Genomic DNA, 26354 nt, shown 5'->3' with positions numbered 1-26354 from the left:
TAGTCTTAATAATCAGGGTATCTACCTTGGTGACTATGGCTAGGAATAATACACTATGATAATATGTACATTACACAATTATAATATCACCTTTCCTTTTATATTTATTCAGTAGTGTTAGTCATAAAAATCACGGCACCTACTTTGGTAACTATGACTAGGAATAATACACTATGATAATATGTACATTTACACAACACTAAAATTACCCTTCCTTTTATATTTATTCAATAGTATTAATCATAATAATCAAGGTATCTACTTTGGTAACTATGACTAGGAATAATACACTATGATAATATGTACATTACACAATAATAATATCGTCTTTAATATTTATTCAATAGTTTTAATCATAATAATCAAGGTATTTACTTTGGTAACTATGACTTGGAATAATACACTATGATAATATGTACATCACAATAATAATACCACCTTTCCTTTTATATTTATTCAATAGTTTTAATCATAATAATCAAGGTACGGTACCTACTTTGGTAACTATAACTAGGAATAATACACTGTATGATAATATGTAGCTACATAACACAGTAATAGTATCACCTTTCCTTTAATATTTTCTTCAATTGTTTTATTCATAATTTACCTGGTATCTACTTTGGTAACTACAACTAGGAATAATACATTATATGATAATATGTTGAGTCACTGACATTTGTTCTTAGTACACCTACCACTGAAATATGATGAATTTTCCATTTCCTCAATCACTTCAATGTTGAGTACTTCCTTTTCTTCCCAACACTCTGTACTGAGAAATCATTGCTGAAAGACTTAGAGAAGTTATTCAATAGGATGTCTGACAACGACCATATGCATCGCAACAAAATTTTCTGCAGAGAAGTCTCACAAGGTCAGCATTCAGTAAGGTCATACGAAGTAGATATTCTCCTGGTAGTCTACGGACAACTTCACTAAGAGTCCTCTTTGGCTAAGAGACTTAAAATTTCTCCTTATAATGACACAGTAGGGTTTGAAAAATTTTGTAAGTGCTAGTAGGCTACATACAGAGTGAAATCAGTGGTCAATTTCAAGCCTCCCCTATTAAGTACTTTAAGATATTCACAGTTTTCATAAGTCTTTACCTAGAGTGGCTTGTCTAGTGACAATCGAGATGTACATTATTGACAAATAAACTACTGCTTAACTGTATAGGCTATGTAACCAGCAATGTACATCAGAACATTTACATTTTCCTTTGATAAGGTCTGATGTTCCACGAGAGAGAAGATATTTTCAAAGTTACCAGTATCTAGAGTGTCATAGAGCACTGATTTTCAATATCCTCAGGGAAGTTGTCATGTCTGTGATTTTCAGTGAACCAGACTTTGAAGCTAATGAGAGCGCATTCATTATATCTTGAAATTTCTTTCAGATTCCATCAATTGAAGAACTGATACATTGTAGTTTGCACCACTCATTTGTCTGTACTGTCCAAACCTAGCTTCTAGTGTATCAGTCTGAAATATATCTAACAAAACATAACGAAAGTGGTGGTGTTTCAGCAGAGAGTCACAAAGTTTTATGATAGTGGTTGTGGTTGTTTCAGGGCAAAATAAGTCTCTTGAAAGCTTCCCTAATCTGATCTTCCCTCCACTTTGTTCAAATTCCATCTCTTCCCAGTTTGTGAGCCACTCACAAAATCTATTTGAAAAATATCAAATTCTGATCAAAAGAGGAATCTTGTACTGGACTGCATTCACACTGACGGAGACATTTCTGTTTCACTGGTGACTTTACATAACATTCCACCATGTTATCGTTTGTTGCAAGAATGCAATGACACCTGAAACACTCTGTTCCCAACATTTTCAGTGCTGCAACTGTCTTCTCATCAAACAATTTGATAGCATATGTCACATTCTGCCTTTTCAAATTGGTAGGATTGAGCACTTTCTCTGACAATCCGGGAGCCATCTTAGCATGTGAATTACGTTCTTTTGAATACAGTCCTTTCAAAGGCATGAAACTAGATTCCTTGGTTGTTTCAAAATCCACACATGAAGGTATTACAAATGTATGAATGGGATTCCTTTGGTTGAGCCAATTGTTTCTGACACATTTCAGCAAGTGAACTGAATCAAAGAGAAAAAATATGAGGGACATTTGGATCAAAGGGATTTGGGATGAAGGCAGAAAGTCTTCCACCACACATTTGCTCAAACATTTTTCTGTATACTCTGTTGTTGTCAGATAAAAGTACTAGGCCTACTACCGGTACCTTAAATCCAATGTTGTGAAGGAATTTGAGAACTTTATTTGATAGTTCAAGAAGTGTTTCTGCACTACTATTACACACAGGATAAAAAGCCACAACATGTTTGTTCTCTGATAAAAGGGAGGATATCATGAAGACCTGTAATGTTGTGGCAGCTTCCCCTGAGTTGACTGAAATGCTGTACAGTCTTGCTCCTTTATAAGAAAGCCTTCTTTACATAAATTTCATCTAGCACAACAGTAACTACTTTCTCTCCCTCTCTGTGATGAAGCTGTTTCCTTCTAGAACAACTCGTGTGAACTTTCAGAACATTTTGGAATACTACTAATTTTAAGCTTTCTTGAATAATAAGGATAAGGGTGATTGACACCACTAATCTGCATAGACTTGTATAATGAAGGGCTGGAAAAATAAACAGTACAAGCCCATACTAAGAACTCACTACTGTAGTGTATTTTGTTTTTTTCTGAATAGTTAATTCAAACTGCTCTGAACATAACCACAATACCTTAGAACTCAAACTTTTGCTTTCGCTCTTTGTATCACTGTGATTTTCTGCTGACTCCCTTTCAAGAATTTCTCTCAACAAAGAAATACATTGGCTTAGTTTATCTTTGGTATTAACACTTGCATCATGATAAGAACCTCGGTGACTGACAAGAGATTCAAACTGTAACCAATATTGACATTTGTTTTTAGATCCTAACAGCCACTTTAATTTTTGGTGATTTAATTGTAAGTTGTCATACCATGCTACAACACTTAAATCTGCCATTACTTTAAAAGACACTGTCACCTTTGGTTTAGCATAAAATTTAAAGGTAACACAGTCTTCTTTTGGTACTGCCATCCACATATTACCGGTGCTAAGAGTCTCACTGAATCCTTCACAAAATTTTTCATAATCTGGAATTTTGTCACTTCTAGTCCATTCATTAAATATTGCTTCATCTCTTGCATGTAAACAGTCTTCTTTTTCTTGTGGTGTTGTTCGTGGTGGTGGTAGTTTCTTGGAGAGGTACTTGGGCTAGTTTGGAAAGATGGCTGGAACAGCATCTATGGTAAGTGTTGGAGTTTCACTTTTAGCTGCTCTAACTGTTCCATCGGCACGCGTCATCCCCTCTTCCGTGATGATAAAGCGAGGGTCGAAGTACTCATTATATACAACAGAATTATCATTAGGTGTAAAATCCATTCTGCTGATGGCTTTGACCCACTTCTGTTGCCACTCGTTATCCTTGGGGAAGCGAAAGAAGGATGCATCGCATACCCGATAATCTGACGTGCAGCCAGGAATGCAACATTTACGTGGCATCTGAAATGAAGCACTAATATGAGAAACAGGCCAGACATCATAATCAAGAATGAACTGAAACCATAAGAGACAATGTCAGTATACATACTGAACATTCCATATACCATAATATGTCAAACAGGAATTGTCAACTTAGTAGAGACTATCTATACCATAAATGTTGCCCTGATTCAATATCGCTTTGTTAGCTTTCTTAAAAATTTCTTACAAATATACACTCAATAACCCTAGAAAATGGATTTACCCCGAACCAAAATAAGTTATAATTTAACAAAAACTTTAAAGTATTAAAAAAAGCCTAGATTAAGCTGTGTGTTTTTGTCATACATAAAACAATATAATGTATAAAATTTTCATCAAAAAAATTTAACTAAAACTAAACTCAGTAGCCGTGTTAGCATAACACTTTACAAACAGAGGATATGTAGCTGGAATGGGATGAATTTTGGACTAAAACATATCAGACATCCAAACATAAATTACTGGAACAGCAAAGAAAGAGTTACTTTGATGAAATCAAAGAAAACTGTACAAAACTAGAAAACTGGGAACATTTAGATATGGCCCTGAAAATGTGGGATAACATGAAACCAGTGCCAGAAAAGATATTAGTAAGGAAGAGTTCATTGCTCAGTTGAAAAAATCTTAAAAATAATAACGCATCAGGTCCGTACAATATGAAGCCAAAGTTGTATAAAATAATGCTTAAAAGTAAGAAATGCATTAACACTTTAATTAACCTTAACAATAACATTTTAAAGAAGGAAAAATACCATACACATGGATAACACATTGCTTAGCCTATCCCCAAAACAAACAAACCATTGATAAGAGACTTTAGTCCAATAGCTCTAACAGAAATTGCTTATAAAATATTCATGGCAATACCAAAAGCAAGAACTGAGCAGCATATTAAGGAGAACAATGAAGATAAGGAGGAGCAGTCCAGAAAACTTAGAACATTTTATATTGACTGTAAAAAGTATGCTAAAACACACACACACACACACACACACACACAAACACTCACACACACACTGTTACAAGAATTGATCTACAGCAACAATACAAAGAAAACAGACAAGAAATAATTGGAGAAATTTTATTCAACAGGAAAAATATTCAAGTGTAAAGAAACACTGTGGTAAAAAATTTGAATTGCTGAAGAAAGCAGAAACAGTACACCAAAGGAAGAAGAAAATATATACACCATATGTAATATAATCAACCAATGTTGCATAGGTTAAGCTTCTGACTACCACTGCATTGCATTGCATATATAATGTGCCTTTTTTTCTTAGGCTAGGTATAGGTAATAATAGCTATATAATTATATAAGCATATTGCTATATAACTACTCTATGTTCCAATCACCAGTAATTTTGTTTTTCCTCTTCTCCTTGTTAAGTAAGATCAGATTAGTTTATTATCCATCTAATAGCTTCCACCATAAAACAGTGCAATAACTTTACCTAACTGTAATGGGGACTAAATTAATTTTATACAAAATGATGGGAATTAGTTAAAAGACTTGCCCAACAGCAATTTTACCGAACTGGTATTTGTCATTAAAGTAATAGGTTTCTTGTATCATAGTTTCATTTCTATTTACGCTCTAACCAACGCAAATATCTTTTTAAGTCCCCCCCCCTTCAAACTACCTGTATAGGAAACATGAGTATCAATAAAATAGACCCCGGCCTGGCTAAAATTCATATTTAGCTAGCAATTCTTGTCATCATTTAGGCATAAGATTTAGGCAAAGGCATTACATTTGGCTTAGGGCCGACCCATACACATTTCTTCTTGGCCTAGGCTAGGCCTATGCACATATTTCTTGGCCCGGGCTTGGCCTATGCACATTTTTCTTGGCATGGACTAGGCCTATATTTCTTCTGGCTAGACAAGGCCCATAAATGTTTTTGCTTGGCCTGGGCTGGGCTTATAAATGTTTCTTCTTATCCTAGGCTAGGCCTATACTCGGTTGATATCCTTGTTACCTAGATATTTCACTGAATACATAGATTTAAAAGAACAAATGAAGTTACCATTGAGAAGCCTAGGTTATTTTGCATGAGGTAAGGCATCAGTAACCAAAGCAACATCTCAATACGACTGTGATCCACCAGAATACTATATATTATGCACAAATAATAAAGAACACTGAGAAACGTAGGCTACACACTGAGAAACATAGGCTATGTTGTAATTTCGTTGCCTAACGTGGGGGAGGGCGGTGATGGTTCGGACAGTGGGATTGTTCGGACAGTGTATTCCCTGAGGCCTAGGGCCGTGTGATCTTACGAGAAAGTGGCAAAGTTTGTTTACTTCGACCACATGGCACCTCCAAGCTACAAACCCCTCATTTTTTGATGCAGGTCAGATTTTATGTCTTTTTGCATCTATGTAATAATTTGACTGTATATCGTAAGCTCTACCTTTATGAATATGCCAAGCATCGAACTGTGCATTGTCTGGGTGAATCTGTGTTGCATATAGAACATATTGCTATGAAAAACAAATGTTAATCCCTCTCGGGTGAAACTTGAGAGTACCCGTCAATTAAGTACATAGATTCGGGATGATTCGGACAGTTGAGGAGGAGGATGGTTCGGACAGTCCAAACTATCCCTCCACTACTACCAAGGCATGACCTTATCAAATGATAACGCTACTTTTGATCATTTATATCTAAATACATAGTGAAAGACCCTTCTTCATAGTTATCAGGGAATATACTGTACATTCATTGTTTTGTTTAACCTATTCATCGAAGTGTAAAAAGATGCAAGGGGTATTACAACTTTTATTTCAGTTTTGGAGGCTGCAGTATTCATTAAAAGTCTTTGGTTAGTCAGTCTGAAATAAGGCCTAGAAAATGAAAAGTGAAGTCAATATGAGAGAGAGAGAGAGAGAGAGAGAGAGAGAGATGGCTAATTATGCATAATTTTGAAGCAGAAAGTAAGAAATTAAGTCAGTTATTAATAAATCTGGTGAAGTTTATTTTGGTTATAAAATATATTTTTAAACAAATATCAAGTGGTTCATTTGGATTCTGAACTTTAATTTTGTACTTTAGAAAATGAAATGTCTTTGAATTAATAAATATTTGTTATCATCCAATCCAAATTACATAATTTTAAGAACATGCTGAGTAATACATATGGCCGAACCATCCCACCCTTCTGTCCGAAACATCACCACTATACTCGGTTCCACGGAGTCTGACGCACTGATTTTGCCAGACGAGGACAGGTGGATCTGGTAACACTGCACGTTGCACTCGGGCGGTGATTGGTGATTTTCCGTTGTGTTTGAACGTGCACCAAAGTGACTTTGTATTTCAACTAAGGCCCTCATTGATTTGTAAGATACAGCATTATACAGATACAAATTAAAGCAGTAATATCTTTAATGATAAATATGTCCTTTTAAATTACTAGAGATAAACCTGAACGACATGATTAAACTAAGTCGCGACTGGAAGCATACGATCACAGTTAGCGACTGTGGCGGGAATTCAGACGTTCATAGCACGGTGGTCCCGAGGTCCAGTGAAGGCTCGAATGTTTTTACTACCACGACTACACAGTGTCACAGTCTACAGTCTACACCATGACCTTCATTACCTCATCTGCTAATATACAACCTTACCCTAGATATGCTTAGCTTAGCTTCTAATAATTATGATTTGTGTAAGCACACACACACACACACACACACACACACACACACACACACACACACACCTCACTGGGGTCAATATATGCTATTCTATTCTCAATATATATAGTGTACATACACATTTTCATTACCTTCATAGGTAACAGTAGCTTTAAAAATCTGCATTTGTTTGTATTCATAGTCAGATTCAGTAGAATTATTTCTTACATGAATAAGTTTGGTGTTTGATTTTCCTAAATATTTTTGTATCATAAGGGACAGACATACTGTACAGACGGACACCCTATCCCTGGTCACAATGCATCCTCAAGCATGCCTCTGCCCCCTCGACAAAGAGCCGGGAAAGTAATGGATTACATTATTACAGAATGAACCGAATTTTTGTTAATGGTGGAAGAAAGGAAAGTAAGATAAAAGCAAACTCCATGAGAAAATAATAGTTGAAATATGCTGCTATAATAAGACCGCGTGCAGTGTGAACGAAATCAAACAATGAAATGAATTTAAATCAGTCGCTGACCTGTCCGCATGCGTCCAGTCGCGACTTTACTTACATTTTGTTATCACTGTCGTTCAGGTTTATCTCTAGTAATTTAAAAGGCACATATTTATCATTAAAGATATCATTGCTTTAATTTGTATCTGTATAATCCTGTATCTTACAAATCAGTGAGGGCCTTAGTTGAAATACAAAGTCACTTTGGAGCACGTTCAAACACAACGGAAATCCACCAATCACCGCCCGAGTGCATCGCGCAGTGTTACCAGATCCACCTGTCCTCGGCTGGCAAAATCAGTGCGTCAGACTCCGTGGAACCGAGTATAGTACGGGTAGTTCGGACGATTTCTCTTGTGTTTCGTTAAGTATTGCTTCAAGCTGAAAAGAGCTAAGAATTTCATATTATCTGCCTAAAGAGCCAAATGATGTGGCAATAAACCAGATTACTGCCTGCTTAAACCTGATATATATATATATATATATATATATATATATATATATATATATATATATATATATATATATATTTATTCATTTATATATATATATATATATATATATATATATATATATATATATATATATATATAAAATGTCCGAACCATCACCGCCCTCCCCTATTACGAAACCTAAGATATCCACTGTTGACAGTCTGACACCTCTAGTTTCTCATTTAAAATGCTTTCAGTAATAGCAGTGATGCTTTTCATGCATTCTAGTATGGCTATACATATTTAATGATACGTGTATGGCTTACCTTGAACGAAATCCAGATGAGAGAGAGGAAAAATTTGAAATAAGTGGGTAAATTGTATTCGTGCCTCGCTGTTTATAACGTGGCGGGCGGGCTGGCGGAATAATACAATGGCCACCGATTGTGACGTCACAGTCAGGTATTGACGGGAGACCCGGGCCTGTTCAAATCAAGACGGCCTTGGTTGGCTCCGGTACCTTTTATAGGCTTCTTCTCGCTGCGGATAGCATTAGAACAAGCGTGATTAAACAAAGGCTTTCTTGCATTAGTCAAAGGATATGAGAAGGGAAGGTATGCTTCCATGCCTGAAAGAATAACCTCTCTCGGTACTTGTGTAACCAGTGATTTCATGAAATTAAGGTTAGGTTAACTTTGGCTGTGGTTAGGTTAGGCTGAGATAGTCTAGTTTAAGTTTAGGTTAGGTTTGGCTAGGTTTGTTAGATTAGGGTACGTTAGGTAATTTTAAATGAACGCTTAACGTAACGTAGCATTTATCTAAATTAGATTAACCAAACCTAACCTAACCTAGCCATACCTAACCTGCACTTAACCTAGATTATCCCAGCCTAACCTAACTGCAGCCTAAATTAACCTAACCATAAGTAACCCATCCTAATTCAAACTCATTTCAAGAATTCTCTAGGGATTTCATGAAATAACTAATTCCACAAATTCATTGTAATATATATATATATATATATATATATATATATATATATATATATATATATATATATATATATATATAATATTTATTTGTGTGTGTGTGTGTGTATCGTTGCTTACACCATAAGATTTTTCAGTATCATCTTATGTGATATGATGGATTAATCACCACAGCTCCCTCTGGCGTCACTATGTGATGTAATTTCGTTCATTCGTTTATGAATCTTATACGCTGTGATCTTGCTTTATGTACGTATTTCTACGATACAGATAAATTTCTTAAACTATTTATGATGTTGAGGGATGTTCGTTATGTGTGAACAGGAATGCTTACTTTAAAAGTATTATATACATAAAGAAATAACCAGTAAAGTGCGCTTTATTAGCGCGTGACGAGCGAGCAAGCGTTTGTACATACGCTTATCATCATAATTTCATCTTGGTGTAAACTTTCAATAATTCTGGTGAAGTAGTTGAACAATACAGAAGAATAATTGAGCTAAAAATTTACTTTCTCCTGTTTTCTCTCTAGTTTTCTCTCACGATTAGCATCTAGCGAGGCGCAGTAGCATTTATCACATAGATTAAAGTTAACTGCTCTGTTCCAGACTTGCCGTGTCAACGAACTGCATTGGTAAACACTTGGCTATTGGCAGAATGATGATACCCAGTAATGGGATGATTACCCTTGCTGATTTCACCCCCTAAACATAGAAATGTTCACGTAAAACTGTGAGCGTAATATCCAATATTTAATTATTAGAATTCATGCAAGAAAACATTGTGTTACGACAGGAAATCTTTATTAATTCAATTTCACAGTGGAGCATGTCAATTAAAGTTCTGGGTACATTCCCTTGGACGGGTTTGTTTGGTCTCTTGAGTAGGTATACAGCTAAAAACAAAATTTATTGAATGCATCTACTACCTGCTGAAAGCATCTCTTCACTATCTCACAGAGTAGAAAAGTTATTAGCCGCTAAAAAACCATCGCGGTCGGGCAGTGTCATGCCGGGCCGGACCGGGTCGTGTCAGGCCGCTCTTTTCGCAGCTGTAGTTTCAACTAAACATCTCTTCGCTACACTTGCTCGCTTCGTTCGCTGCCCTAGCTTGCTCATTAATGCTTCTTATCGATTTCATACGTACAAATCAATTCACATTAATCTACAGAGTCTTTTTCATATTTATTCATCCGTTGAACCTTCGTGTGTGTGTGTGTGTGTGTGTGTGTGTGTGTGTGTGTGTGTGTGTGTGTGTGTGTGTGTGTGTGTGTGTGTGTGTGTGTGTGTGTGTTTTATTGCTCTTGTGTGATCACCAGCTAATTGCTAAAGGGAAAGTATACCGAGCAGTTGGGTTTCCTTTTTAAATTCTGTCCAGCAACGAATAATTCCCCCCTTCTGAATCATTCTTTGTCTCTTTTATCATAATCGTTTAATACTATTTTCTTTGTTTTTCTTATTCTTGTATCCTTCACCAAATTAGGGATTACTTGAGCATGTTAAAAAAGTCATTAAACGTACATTATGGCGATGCAATAAGCGGTGACTAAAAAAATTATTATTATCCATTTCTCCAGGCGCATGACGGAATAAGTACAAAAAATTAGTAATATCCTTCAAAATGCGCTCCGAGGACTCCATCACTCTCCTGGAAATCAACAAGACATATTCTATACCAGCGGACAGTTTTTATTTTTTATTTGATTTTTATCCTATTTGTTTATTTATTCATTTATTTGTTTACTCGTTGGGGCCCATGCTTTTTGAAACAGGATGGATCTGGACATAGCTGAAAGTCAGTGAAGACAAGAACCCCAAAGTCTGGACCATGAGCTTCGCAGTTGTAAGTCAGCAGGCGGAGGGCTGCACCTTACATACCTTTCCAGAAAAATCCCACCTGCGACAAACTAGGGTAAACTAAATCGAATTCAGCAACTCAGTGTCTATTTGAACTGAAACTTTTCTTACAATTTGATAGGAAAGAAACTAGGTAATAACTCTGTCTTGTGTTGGTTAATCCTTCATTAACGTCACCTGTCTGCTCAGTTCCTTTGTACTTACTAAACTGTCTCCACATTTAACCTTTCCCTGCGTTTGATAATTTTCTCTGTATTCACTAAGGAGTTTATCCATCTGCATGTCATTTTTAGTTATTACTACCTGTTTGCTGGTATTCCTCATACTTCTGGCCCTGTTTTCACTTGTCTGTCGCTTATTCTATTTGTTTTTAGTAACAGTTTTCCGTCGCCATTTGTGATTACGGGTATTACATTAATCATTCGAGTAATAGAAAATAGATTTATAGCCTTTGCATTTGTCCATCCTGTTTGTCTTTGCATGTGCTCATACACTTTACCCTTTTTGTGCACATGTCCTCATACAGCTGATTTTTTTTTTCTTTTTTTCTTTTTTTATCTAGCTACAGATATGGCTATCGTTGTTACTGACCATGTAGTTTGTGTTTTAAATTGTAAGAGTTTTAACTTATTCCTTTCACTCTTCTCACTTGCCCTCTTTCCCTGCCACTTCGCACTACTCCATATCTTCCTATGGTGTCTTTCTCTTCTTTACATCGTTGTGCTCTTTGTGCTCCTCTCTCTCTCGCTGTCTCAGCCCCAATAGTTTTTTTTTTTTTTTTCTGTTTGCCCCTTTCTGTAGTTCAGTGTCCTTTCATCTCAAACTCTCCACCTGTATATCTTCATTTACCTTTCCCTTTGCCCCTTGATAATTTTTTTAGTTTTTGTCTCTAACCTCTCGTTCATACTTCCTTCAATCTAGCATCCGTCCACCCTCGTTTATCATCTTTCCACTCACTTCCACGAGAAATCCTTCCTTCTGTCATTCTTCCTTTCCTTTCCCTCCTCGCTCCCTCTTCTGTACTTGATCTTTCTTACCTCGTCTTTTCTCATCATAGCGTCCATTCCTGTCTATTTTTCACTGCCTGCTGTTCCGTTTTCTGTCAGTTCGCTTTCCACTCTCCCTCTCTTTTTCTCCTCCCAGGCTGTCTTTCTATTTCTTTCATGAATAACGTTTTCTTCACTAATTACCATCTTTTCCTTGTTTTCAGATTTAGTGTGTCTGATTTTGTTCCTTGCACTTATAACTTTTTTATTATTTTACCGTATCTCTGTCAACTTTTAATCCCTTACAGACTGTTTCTATATTTACCTAGTTATAGATTTGCACCATGAGCAAACAGTCATAGCATATTGTGTACTGTATATTCTATGATATATTTATATTTTCTCTTTCAAAAATATAATATCACCAGGAAGTCACTTTATAAATGCCACTGATATCCAGCGGACTTTGAGAGATCACCCAATAGCATGACCGTATATGAATACCGGTGTTATGTAATTATTAATATATCTTTAGTTTATCGTTTCGTCGGGTTTTCTAATAGACTCAGACATACCAGTAAATTCCAGGTACAGTTCTTCAGTAACAAAATATCTTTAGTGTATATTGTGATATATTTCGAAAGTTTGCTTTTTTCTGTGGGGGGGCGACTTTTTTTACGAAAGTAGTCTGCTTTTCTGAAAGCAGCATTTGCTAGAATAATTTGCCTTTCTTGGCTGCATTTGATTATAATTTGGCTTTGTCCTGTAAAGAAAATCTGGCAAGCCTGTTAAGTATACTGACGTGTACAATTTCGACCTTTTTCTGTTGCAGTGTAGTATTTACCTGCTGTTTGTCGGAATTTTTTGTGGTTGCCTACACCAGTTCATTTATACTAAACCCAACATTTTCTTGTATTTCTGTTTTATCTCATATTTTTCCTCTCTCCTCCTGATCACCCAGTTCTTTTGTTTTCCGTTCGTCAGTCTATCCACACCCTAATTTGGTTCCCCACTGTAATCCTTATTCCTTCAACCCACGCCTATCTCAATTTTTCCTCTATTCACATCCCGCTGCCTTATTCTCGTATTCTCTCTCTCTCTCTCTCTCTCTCTCTCTCTCTCTCTCTCTCTCTCTCTCTCTCAGGTATTCTCTTAATCACTTATACGTTTTCTAAGTTCCCGCGTTCCTTCTCACATATGGTTATTTCAACTGTCTTATTGTCAACACTCTGGCTATCAAAAATTCTTTGACTATCTTACTTCTATGATGGAACACATTCTATCCATTTCTCCATTCTCTAAAATCTCCATTCTTGGAGATTTCAATGTTCACCACCACCTTTGGCTCTCCTCTCCTTTCACTGATCCACCTGGTGAACAAGCCTACACCTTTTCTATCCTTAATGACCTAGAGCAGCTTGTACAGCACCCTACCCGTATCCCTGACTGCCTTGGAGATAGCTCCAACATACTTGACCTCGTCCTTACAGCTAATCCTTCTGCTTACACTGTTAATCTTTTCTCTCCGTTGGGCTCCTCCGATCACAGCCTTATCACCTTAACCTGTCCTTTCACTCTGGTACGGCCTGTGGACCATCCAAAGAAACGTCGTCTGTGACACTTTGGACTGCGGATTGGGAGGCCGTCAGACAGGACTTCTTTGATTTTCCCTGGAATGATTATTGCTTCCATGGCCGGGAGCCATCTGGGTGTGCCTTGCACATTACGGAGGTTATTCTCTCGGGCATGGAAGCATACATTCCTTTCTCATATCCTTTGACTAATGCACGAAAGCCTTGATTTAATCACTCTTGTTTTAATGCTGTCCGGAACAAGGAGAGGGCCTGTAAAAGGTACCGGAGCCAACCCACCCCTGAATCTCATCTTTTATACTTTTCTGCCTGAAATCGTACTAAGTTTGTTCTTCGCTCTGCTAAGAATAATTTCATCCATACAAAATCCTCTCAACTCTTTAACTCGAATTCTTCCCGCTCCTTCTGGCACCTTGCCAAAAACCTTTCTAACAACTTTACCTCATCATCCTTCCCTCCTCTTTTCTACTCTGATGGCTCTGTAGCCATTTCTTCTACTGATAAAGCAGATCTCTTCGTTCAGACTTTCTCCTCCAGTTCCACCTTAGACGATTCTGGTGCTGTTCCTCCATCACTTCCCTCCTCTGACTTCCTCATGGCTAACGTTAAAATTTCTTCAGCTGATGTATTTTCTGCCATCACAGGCCTCAGTACTAAGAAGGCATATGGGCCTGATGGAGTCCCTCCTGTTGTTCTCAAGAACTGGGCTTCTGTGCTTACACCCTGCCTAGGCAAACTCTTTCGCCTTTGTCTATCAACTTGTACCTTTCCTTCTTGGTGGAAGTTTGCTCTCATTCAGCCAGTTCCAAAGAAGGGTGACCATTCCCATCCCTCTAACTATCGTCCAATTGCTTTAACATCCTGTATCTCAAAAGTTTTGGAGTCAATTCTTAATAGAAAAATTTTAAAGCATCTTTCCTATCACAACCTTCTTTCTGATCATCAGTATGGGTTTCGTCAGGGACGCTCCACAGGCGATCTTTCACCTACCTTTCAGACTTCTGGACATCCTCCTTTCGGGACTTTGGCGAAAGCTTAGCCATTGCACTTGACATCTCAAAGGCTTTCGATCGAGTCTTGCATAAATCTTTAATTTCCAAACTGCCCTCTTACGGTCTCTATCCTTCTATCTGTGCCTTCATCTCAAGCTTCCTTCCTGGTCGTTCTATAGCCGCTGTTGTAGATGGCCATCGTTCTTCTCCTAGATCTATTAACAGTGGTGTTCCTCAGGGCTCTGTCCTATCACCAACTCTCTTCCTTTTGTTCATCAATGTCCTTCTAAGCTGTACATCTAACCCTATCCACTCATACGCTGATGACTCCACCCTTCACCTTTCCGTTCGATTCCCACAACGTCCATCTCAGCAGTTACTTCAACAAACAAGGGATTTGGCTATGGCACACCTAATGTCTGACTTGAATCGTATCTCTGACTCGGGTAAAAATAATCTAGTTGTTTTTAATGCATCAAAGACTCAATTTTTGCACCTATCAACCCGACATAATCATCCAAAGGTCAATCAATCAATCAATCATTTCCTGTGGCACCCTCGGGGATGCATAGGGCCTCGATGAACTCACACCACCACATCCTATCTTGTGCTAACTCCTCAAGATCTCCCCAACACTCATCTCCAGCTTCCCGTCTCACTGTCCTCACCCACGTCTCTTTTGGCCTTCCTCTACCTCTCCTACCAAGTGCCACCCACCCTGGTGTACCTCGTACTATTCCCTGTCTCCTATACACATGTCCTAGCCACTTCCATCGTGAGAACCTAACATATTCATCGACCGGCTGCACTCCCGGTATTTCTCTAATTCTACTATTTGGTATCCTTTCCCACCACTTAACTCCTAATATTCTTCTAAGTGCTTTGTTTTCAAACACCAAGAATTTATTTTCCATAGTCACTGTGCTGTACCAAGACTCGTGTCCATAAATTAAGATACTCCTAATCATTACCTTATAAAGTTTGATTTTTGTATGCACAGAAAAATTGTTATTATTCCAAATATTTTTAAGCATTCCCATTGCCTGATTAGCCTTCTTTAACCTTTCCTCGAATTCAAAGTTCAAAGAACCATCCTTGGCTAAATAAGTACCTAAATATTTAAACCTATCAACTTGCTTTACAACCATACCTCCAATTACACATTCCTGCGCATTTTCCATATTCATACTGATTATTTCAGTTTTTCCACAATTAATAACCAAACCCACCTTGCGACCTTCACTCACCAAACAGTCCAATACTCTCTGCATCTCTTCTGGCCCATCACAAATCAAAACTATATCATCTGCATAATCTAAATCCAAAAGTTTCCTGTTCTCTCCCCAAAGTATACCTGCACCGGTTTCTGTTCCAACGCGTTTCATAATGCAATCAATGACCAATATAAATAGTAAAGGCGATAGAACACCACCTTGAATTACTCCGGACTTGACTTCAAACGAATCACTCAGACAACCATCAACCATCACTTTACAAAATGTGTCCTCATGCATGTTCATAATGACCCTCACAAACTCCTCTGGTATTCCATAATGTCTCATGATCTTCCCCATAGTCTCTCTCGAAACACTATCAAAAGCCTTTTCAAAATCAACAAAACAAAGACTTAACGGTACTCTCATTTCATTAACTTGCTGCATCAAATGCCTAACTATAAAGATCTGATACTTGCAACCACGTCCCTTTCTAAAACCAGCCTGTTCATCCCTCAGAATACCCTCAACCACCGGCTCCAACCTATTTAACAACACTCTACTGAAAACTTTCAAAGCTATCGGTGACAAAGAGATTCCCCTCCAATTACCACATTCACTCAGGTCTCCTTCTTCGGAACTTTAACAATTACACCATTCTTCCAAACTGATGGTAGTAACCCGTCACCCATATGTTATTGAATTGCTTTGTCAAGATCATTATTAATCTATCCCCCTCCACTTTAAACATTTCCGGAAATAAACCATCCTCCCTGGTGCCTTATTATTCTTTAACTGTTTTACTGCTTTCTCCACTTCTACAAGCCTCAACTCTCCTGTTTCTATATTTAAATCTTCCTGAGCAGACGGTATATCCTCTTCTGGTGGTATTAGTCTATTAAGAACTGTCTCAAAATGCTCTTTCCATCTATTTTTAATATCTCCATCTTTGGTCAATAAATTTCCTTCCCTGTCTCTAACTGGTATTTCCTTGCGTTTACCTGCATTACCACTCAGTTCTCTAATCGATTCATATGCTATTCTTTGACTCTGTCCATCATTTTTGTTTATTAAGATTTCAGTCTCTGCAACCTTTTCATCCACACATCTTCTTTTATCTCTCCTAGTTAACCTTCTTACTTCTGAATTCAAACTCCAGTACGCAGCTCTTGCTAATTCAATCTCTCGTTCATCAACGCATTGCATCTCACTCCTCAATTTAGCCTCACCTCTCTTTTTTATCATATCCCACGTTTCCTCTGATATCCATTTCTTTCTCCTGAATCTATGTCTCCTTCCAATCGTACATTCAGCAGTCTCATGCAAAACTTTGTTCACATCCTCCCACATCTCATCTACACTTCTCTCCCCCTCTTCCAACGTTTCCAACACCAAAAACCTATTTCTGCATTCTAATCTGAATTCCTCCTTTCTTCTCCTTCCCTTCTAAGCTTAACAATATCGTATCTACCAACACCAGATTTTTCCTTCTTCTGATTTTTAAGTTTAAACCTTATTTTTGCAATGCTGAGTTGATGGTCACTACCAATATCCGCTCCCCGTTTAACATGAACATCTAGCAGAGAACTTCTATGCCTCCTACTGATAGCGATGTGATCAATCTGATTTTTATATTTTCCACACGGAGACACCCAAGTTGTCTTGTGTATATTGCAATGCTGAAAGAGTGTGCCCCCGATGACTAAGTCATTTGCTAGACAGAAGCTTCCAAACCTCACTCCGTTTTCACTCATCCTACTTCCAACTCCCATCTTACCCATACATGCCTCAAATCCCTCATTTGAACAGCCCATTACTGCATTAAAGTCTCCAACGCAGATCAAAACATCATGTCTAGGTACCCTTCCTACTCCTTCTTGCAACTTTTCATAAAATGTGTCTTTCCTTTCATCGAGTGCATCATTAGTAGGTGCATAACACACAAACAGACTGATGTTGCCATGATTTGATTTAAACCGTGCGTATAACAATCGCTCATCTATAGGATCCCACTCACATAAAGCCTTATTTGCCTTACAACCCAGCAACAATCCTACTCCCTGATAATGCATTCCGTCCTGTCGGCCAGATATCAATAAACGTATACCATCCTCCAAATCCAACTTATCGACTCCAGTTAATCTAGTTTCTGTCAGAGCACAAATATCAAGTCCATAATTTTGAAAAACCTTCACTAACTCATCGATTTTACCGTCATGATTTAGCGTTCTCACATTCCAGTTACCAATTTTAATTGTATTTTTTGCATTTACAAAGGAATTAGATTGTAATTGAGGCAACCGTGGGATTCTTAGCACCCCCTGCCCTTTTAAGGGCTGCACGGGACTGGGGGCCATTATTGTTCTTTCAGAGTCCATCAAGGTTTCTTTGGCTAACTTCCTGAACACCTCGCCATTGTGTTGCAGTCGCAGTAGGCAGCTAACTTGCCTGATTGCCCACACCCGAAAGACCCAGCTATGCTGTAGCCAGTCACGTGCCGGCATGCTTCCCAGCCATTTCACTCTCAAGGAGTTCCTCTGCCTGAGAAAGCAACCACCCCCCTGCTCCCGAGGGTATACCCACTAAAGGTATACCCACTAAAGGTATACCCATCCAAAGGTATACCCACTAATTTTTATTAATATTCAGCTTAATCCTGCATCATCGTTGAACATGCTTAGGGTTTCATTTACTCGGGACTTATCTTGGAAAGATCATATTACATCTCTTGTAAAATTTGCTTCCAAGAGATTAGGTGTGCTAAGCCGACTCCATTCCTTCTTTACCCCTGCACAATTGTTGACTCTATACAGGGGTTTTATCCGTCCCTGTGTGGAGTACAACTCTTATGTGTGGGGAGGCTCCCCACATACAGCTCTTCTCAATAGGATGAAGTCAAAGGCTTTTCGTCTCATTAACTCTCCCCCTCTTACTGACTCCCTTCAACCTCTGTCCCTTCGCCGCACTGTTGCATCTTTATCTCTTTTCTATCGCTACTTCAGTGGTCAGTCTTCCTCTGAACTGTCCGCATGCATTCATCCACCTCTACAACGGGCGCGTAGCACCCGTCTAGCAGCAAACTCTCTCCCCTTTTCTGTCCAGCTCTCTAATGGAAGTGTTAACCGCTACTCCCAGTCCTTCATTTATGCAACAGGTCAACTCTGGAACTGTCTCCCTCTGTCTGTATTTCCTGCTTCCTATGATCTCCAGTCTTTCAAACGCAGTGTGTCCAGGCATCTCGAAATGAATGGATCTTGAATTTGGCTCACTCTTGTATTTTGTTTTTCTCTTGGAAGGAACAGTTTTGCAGGCTCGTTGCCTTTGGTTCCTTCTTCCTCACATAAAAAAAAAAAAACTCTCTCCCCCATAATTTCTCCTGTCTCCATATCCATATTTTCCATTTACTTTTTCTTAGCCTTAATTCTTTTTCATGTTCTCCCCATTCTGTGTTAGTATCAGCATTTGTATTTTTGCCCCACCCCCTACACCTACACGGCAAATATTTTTATTCTCTCAACACAGACTGTCTCACTAACTCTGATATTTTTCCCAGCCTCTTAACGAGCTTCATTCTTTTTCACTCACTGTAAAACGAGCGACCTCATTACTCAATCCCCAACCACTCTTTCGTTCCAACCGCTCTATAATTCACTTATCGCAGCTTCACTCCCCAGGCCAGTTCATTATGTTGCTGTTCTTTTCCCTTACCTTTTACATGTTTTTTTTTTTCTTTTCTCTCCACTACATATATGATGGTTAGGCTTGTAGCCAGGATATTGGGGCCCATGTCACAGAGAAAGATGAACTAGTACATGTTTCTCCCACGTTTGTCACTTTTCCTTCCTACGTGGGTATGTCAGGATGATGATGATGATGATGATGATGATGATGATGACTAGTTTTCCGCGCTCTATTACTTCCCCACACCTCGTCACACACTCTCTTTCACGCCTCTTGTCGCACAGATACTCCCATGGTGAAGCTGGTGCTGGGCGGTGTCATCTGGGGCTCCAGAGGCGAGGACGTCTGCTTCATCTGCAACGAAGACTCCAGCCCTCCTATATACTCGTAAAATATTTTCTAGGAGGTCAGTGATCGTCGTGGATACAGTTGTTTGTGCATGTGGGTCTATGTGTGCATGTGTGTGAGAGTGTGAATGTATGTATGTATGTATATGTGTGTGTGTGTGTGTGTGTGTGTAATTCACCGGGTCGGTCAGGATCACTTGATGGTCGTGATCGTCAGCTTTTACCCTCCCGGAAGGGAGCTGGGAGCTCATATAGTCCGATCTAAGGGCAAGGCTGTGACCTCCACACACGCACACACCCGTCCCCCTGCTCAAGGGGGGCAGTAACCACCCACTTCGTCAGTGAAACTTTTTCGCAACCTGAGCGAGGCGCGAACTCCCGTCCACCAGTTGGCAAGCGAGAGCGTTACCACTGCACCAGCGAGCGGTGTGTGTGTGTGTGTGTGTGTGTGTATATATATATATATCTATATCTATATATATATATATATATATATATATATATATATATATATATATATATATATAATTTGATGACTAAAGATTTAGATATAAAAGGAAATTGGAAAGAGCACTTTGAATCTGTTCTAAACAGACCAATCCCAGCTGAAGAGGACATTTTGCCAGCCGAGAGAGATTTGCAGATAGAAACAGGGGATATAACTTTGGAAGAGGTAACAAAATCTATAAAGGAGTTAAAGAATTTTAAGGCCCCAGGGGAGGATGGAATATTCCCTGAAATGCTTAAGGTGGAAAATGAGGAGTTGATGAATGCGCTTTTGAAACTTTTTAATGTGGCTTGGGATAATGGTGGAATTCCAGAAGAGTGGAAAAATGGAGTGATTATAAAAATACCAAAAAAGGGAGATTTAAGTGTGTGTGGCAATTGGAGGGGGATAACTTTGACACCTGTAGTTGCAAAAGTCTTTTCCAAAATCTTGTTGAACAGAATAGAGCCAGTAATTGATAATATTTTAAGAGAAGAACAAGCGGGATTTAGAAAGAGTCGAGGTTGTAATGATCAGATTTTTGTTGTAAGGCATCTAATCCAACAAGTTAATGAGATGAAAATGCCACTTAACATGTGTTTTGTGGATTTTGAAAAGGCGTTTGATAGTGTTTCACGTGGAGCTATGTTGAAAATTATGAGATTCTATGGTATACCAGAAAAGTTTGTAAATATTATTAGAAGCCTGCATGAAGGTACTTTTTGTAAGGTAATGGTGGGTACTTCTTTGATTCATTTCAAGTTAGGTCAGGAGTGATTCAAGGAGGATTTCTTTCGCCATTGTTGTTTGTTTTGGTTATGGATTATGTTATGAAAAAGGTTGTAAGGAGAACAGGTGCAGGAATTAACTGGAAAGAAAATAAGAAGCTGATGGATTTGGACTATGCTGATGATATTGTACTGATTTGCGAAAGTATTTACGAGATGCAGAGGGTGCTTGATTGTCTAGTGGAGGAAGGAGAAAAAGTGGGATTGCTAATAAATTGTGGAAAGACTGAAATTATTAATATGAACGTGGAGAACCAAATCGTTTGTGTAATTGGGAATAATGTGGTGAAGAATGTAGAAAACTTTAAATATCTGGGAACGATTGTATCATCTAATGGATCATTAAACAATGAAACTGAGGAGGGGATTAGACAGGCTTGGCGAGCTGTTGGAATGTTGAAATCTGTTTGGAATAATAATATGCTTTCGGTACATACTAAAGTGAAATTTACAAGTCCATGGTTAGACCAATTTTAATTTACGGGCATGAGTCATGGTACAGTACAATTGCAACAGATCAGAAAGTATTAGGATTTAAGAATAAAATACTGAGAAGGATTCTTGGGGTAAAGTGGCAAGACAGAGTTACAAATGCAAGAGTAAGGGATATTACGAGAGTGGACCCAGTTAATGCATATGTGAGACTGTCTCGCTGGAAGTGGCTGGGGCACATATACAGAAAAGAAGGTTGTTTAATACAGGATGTGCCAGAGTGGACTGCTAGAGGAAGAAGAGGTAGAGGTAGGCCGAGGGAAACCTGGTTGAGGACAATGAAAAAAGAAGCAGGAGAGGAGTGTTGGTGGGACCTGAAGGAGATGGCAAGAGACAAATATTGGTGGAGAGAGTTCATTGAGGCCCTATGCATCCCGTGGGGTGCCACAGGAAATGATTGATTGACTGATTGATATATATATATATATATATATATATATATATATATATATATATATATATATATATATATATATATATATATATATATATATGTGTGTGTGTGTGTGTGTGTGTGTGTGTGTGTGTGTGAAAATATTAACTTGAGAATTGAGATGAAGGTATTAGAACATACAGCCGAATGCCTTTCCACCCTTCTATATGGTGTTGAATCCTGGACTGTTACCAGCGTCACCTCAAACAGCTTGAGTCTTTCACATCCGATGCTTACAGTGCATCCTGGGACTCACACATGGGAGGATAAAGTCCTTTACTCACAAATTTACTAGCGGGCAGAGTCAACTAGCATAGAAACTATGCTGCCTAAAAAACAGCTTAGATTGGTCGGACACGTGTTCCTCATGCCTGAGCACCGCCTTCCCCGCCAGGGTCTGTATGGCCAACTCCCTTACGCACGTCGCAACCCAGGGGAACAGAAGAAAAGATTTTATAGTTCATATAAGAAGAACCCTGAAGAAATGAAACATCATATCAAAAGCTACTGAAACCAATGCCTCTAAGAGAAAACAATGGCGAGTTCTCTGCAGCGAAGAAATCATTCATCTCGAAGAAACTGGAAACCTGGCCAGAGAAAAGGGTAGATAACGGAGGCACAACCAAAACAGAGTTCTCCTTCAGATAAATTACCAATATGCCGGGAATCGAACCCGGGACTCTCAGGTGAGAGCCAGGCAGCATACCACTACACCACGACCAGGAAAAAGTTAGCTTACGTTGTCACGATCTTGTAACCAACGTCCCTCCGCCCCCACTGTGGGCATCAAGAGGATGAGTTAACCCCCTGGCACTCGGGCAAGTAGATGCTTTTAATCTATCCCAAACACTTACGGCAAGTCAGAATGAGGAGAGAACCTGTAATTTTTCACAGGAAAAACCTGCAATTTTTCCTGTGAAAAATTACAGGTTCTCTCCAGAGTTCTCCTTGCTAACCCAGACTTGACCTGCCGACTGTGTGGCAAGCTTTGTGGATCTAGAACTGGTCTGTGCAGACACACACGTTGGCATCACCGAGAAACACAATCTTAGTGAGTATAGAAGCCGTCGTGTTCTGTAGTAGAAGGACAGTTTAAATAAGTAAGGAAGTAAGTGTGTGTGTGTGTGTGTGTCATTGTTGGGGTCCAGTGATGGCAAATGATGGAGGTAATGTAGCCTGTGGTGATATAGTCAGAGGACGTACTGTTATAGGGATATGAACTTCTATTATTGCTGTTGTTGTCACCACTGTTGCATGTATTACATGAGACGAAATGGCATGTGAGAGAGAGAGAGAGAGAGAGAGAGAGTAGATTAATGGAGTTTGTTTCGAAACTATTCATTTGGCGGGGGTTCCTCATTTGTACAGGTATAGTTTGAGTGGTATTAAAGTGTAACAACTATTTAGGGTTAGGTACACCGAATAGAAAGTGCCATGACTGTGGTATAAACTGTCTGTTGCCATTCAGTGTATTACGGGATGCCACTGAAGAAAACGTAGGGATGTGGCTGTACCGTATATATGTACACTGCATCGGTCTTGTTTTGTTTTTGGCACTGTGCCATTGTTAAATCTGTGTTCATATTATACTTCAATACGTGTTACACTTAAGAGCGAGATGTGGTTAGGGTTATTTGCCCACATAATGCTGCACAGGGGCAATATACGGATGAGCTCCTCTGAATGTCTGGACTGACTCGTCAGTCAACGAATCACAACACTCGTAGTGATGAGAGGTGATGAATGGATGGTTTCCTTCATCGTTTTTCTGTGTTGCTTTCTGTGTGTGTGTGTGTGTGTGTGTGTGTGTGTGTGTGTGTGTGTGTGTGTGTGTGTGTGTGTGTGTGTGTGTGTGTGTGTGTGTGTGTGATTTATTTGATTTCTCTTGCTTTAGTGTGCTTGAACGTACAAAACAAACCGTGAATGCTCCCACTGAAACGTCAGTTACTGTTGTAGGCCTTGTAAAACAGATTGTGTCGTTCGCGTTAATGGGCGATGGGTAAAGTCTACAACAGCAAGTCATGAATTTCAGTTTTTCCAACGCTGTCACCAGTAATAATGACAAACTTCGCAGCCAGACAAGAACAAATGTTTGAAAAACCCGTGACTGAATATATGACTTTGCCCAGAGAACTTGACGTTCGACAGATTTCTTTCAATATCGCATTACTTTGAACACGAACACTAACTTTGTTTCAAGATCAAAACTGATTGAGATGTCATTAACTAGTAACCTTGGTCGTTGACCATTGACAGACTTATTTATATCGAATAGATTTGACATCTTTTTTTTTTTTTAGTAAACCCTTCCACAAAGTTAAGTTTACATCAGGTGAAACTGATTAAGCTGACCCAAGCATGTGATCTACGCCTTTAACTTATTGTTTTAAAACCAATAGGTCTTTTTATTTTTTTAAACATCCTGAACTCATCTGCAAGGCTTTATCTAGACCTGGTCAAAATTGTTTTAGTCATTTATTTTAAACAAAGAGAAACAGGTCGAACTCTGACCTTGCAGTGAGACCTTGACCTTCTTTTGGTTGTGTACAAAACTGAATCCTTTTGTTCTTTCCTGACACTACACACTTTCACTAAGATTGGTTCAGATCAGATCAAAACTGTTAAAGTTGACGCTGCCTTGTACCTTCTGCTTCTTACCTTTCCCTGTGACGTTAACCTTTGATTATGTTCTAAATCAATTTCGTTGGCCCTCTCCTTATCCTTAACTGTTCCACAAAGCTGAACTTGTCTTGTAGCCTTGATCGTTGACCTATTGTTCTAAAAAACAATTAGTATAGCCTCCACGTCGGTGATATTCAACAAAGCCACCAAGTTTCGTTAAACTCGGACTAAAACTGAGATACTTTTTTAAACTCACACTCACGGGTAAACCTTTAACCGTGTCTGCGACCTTGACATTCCTCCTGTAGTTCTCAAAATTAAGTCACTTCATTCTTGCCTTACCCTCAGCCCTTCCTCAAAGCTAGGTCAAAATTGGTTAATAACTTCGTTTGTTTTGCTGGATTACTATTTGACGGCATTATAATCTAGTCGTTTGACCTAATGCTTAAGAAGCAGGATTCTCTATGGGTTGTCGCCTCACTGTTCCACCATGTTTGTTTAAAATCGGGTGAAAACAGAGTTACTTTCTTCACACACACACACACACACACACACACACACACACACACACACACACACACACACACACACACACACACACACACCGTCCAAAACATAAGCGGATGTAATAAGAAAAGCAACAGACAGTGTCGGCCAAAACGAGGTGTGTACTTTTGTTAAAAAAAAAAAAAAAAAAAAAAAAAAAAAAAAAAAAAGGAAATCGACACCTCTAAACCATGCCTAACGAACCCCACGTATCTCAGTTGTCCTAATTTAACCTGCATTGGAACTAGGCTAACCAGAATTACATTAGACAGTCATAATCTACCAAGTCAGTAGGTTTGTGAGGTTAGATAAGGTTTGTCTGTGTGATGTACTAAAATTCTAACAAGTCTCGAGGAAATATCAGTGACCAAGAAAGTTTATGAATTTGTGGGAGGAGGTGAGAGTAAGATCAGGAGGGAAGATGGTAGGAGAGACCAGCGGACCAACTGAGGGAGACAAGAGTTAATGGCTGGAAGGACTTACCATCAGCTCTATTAATAGACAATCATATGAAACTTTCCAAGGCCCGTCAGAGTGTTCTTTATTATCAGCGGTTAGGAAGAATGTTTATATAAGTGACTAATGCAGCATTGGTGGCCAGATACAATCATGATAGGCAGATACATCGTAAGAAATAAATAAAAGAGCTTATAGTTTTTCTCTCGCTAATACATGAGGATTCAGAGTGTATGTACTGCTCATCCATCCTTGTAAACGACTGTAATGGCTATAGTGATGATGAGGAGGAGGAGCAGGAGGATCATGGTGTTGCTAGTGGGGGTAGAGACTGTCCTGCTAGTGATAGGAGCAGTTGTCAGGCTCACTTGCACAAGACAGTTCCGTAAATGGTTCATGTCATTTAATATCAGGCTTTAGAAGAGTAACACCAGAAAGCTTGGCGTTAATTCATGCATAGTATGTAATGGTCTACCCCACTGCAAACTGAAATTGCTACAAGCAGTCCTGGCGAATAGCATACGCAGTGGGTTATCCAGATCACTTCTTTAAGTCACTGACAGGGATCCGGACGCAGCATACCGTACGACTTCTTTCCAGCTTACCATATTCCATAAATGACTCTCTCGTCCTAGATTCTCAGCCTCTATAACTAAAAAATTCTGTCGTATCACTCCACCTCATACTTCGTTACCTATATCA

The sequence above is a fragment of the Coenobita brevimanus genome, chromosome 104, assembly GCF_032717465.1.
Source record: "Coenobita brevimanus isolate Jiangsu-jjx chromosome 104, ASM3271746v2, whole genome shotgun sequence".
NCBI classification, from domain to species: domain Eukaryota; kingdom Metazoa; phylum Arthropoda; class Malacostraca; order Decapoda; family Coenobitidae; genus Coenobita; species Coenobita brevimanus.
The sequence above is the reverse complement of the archived record's forward strand: the minus strand, read 5'-3'. Positions refer to the sequence as shown.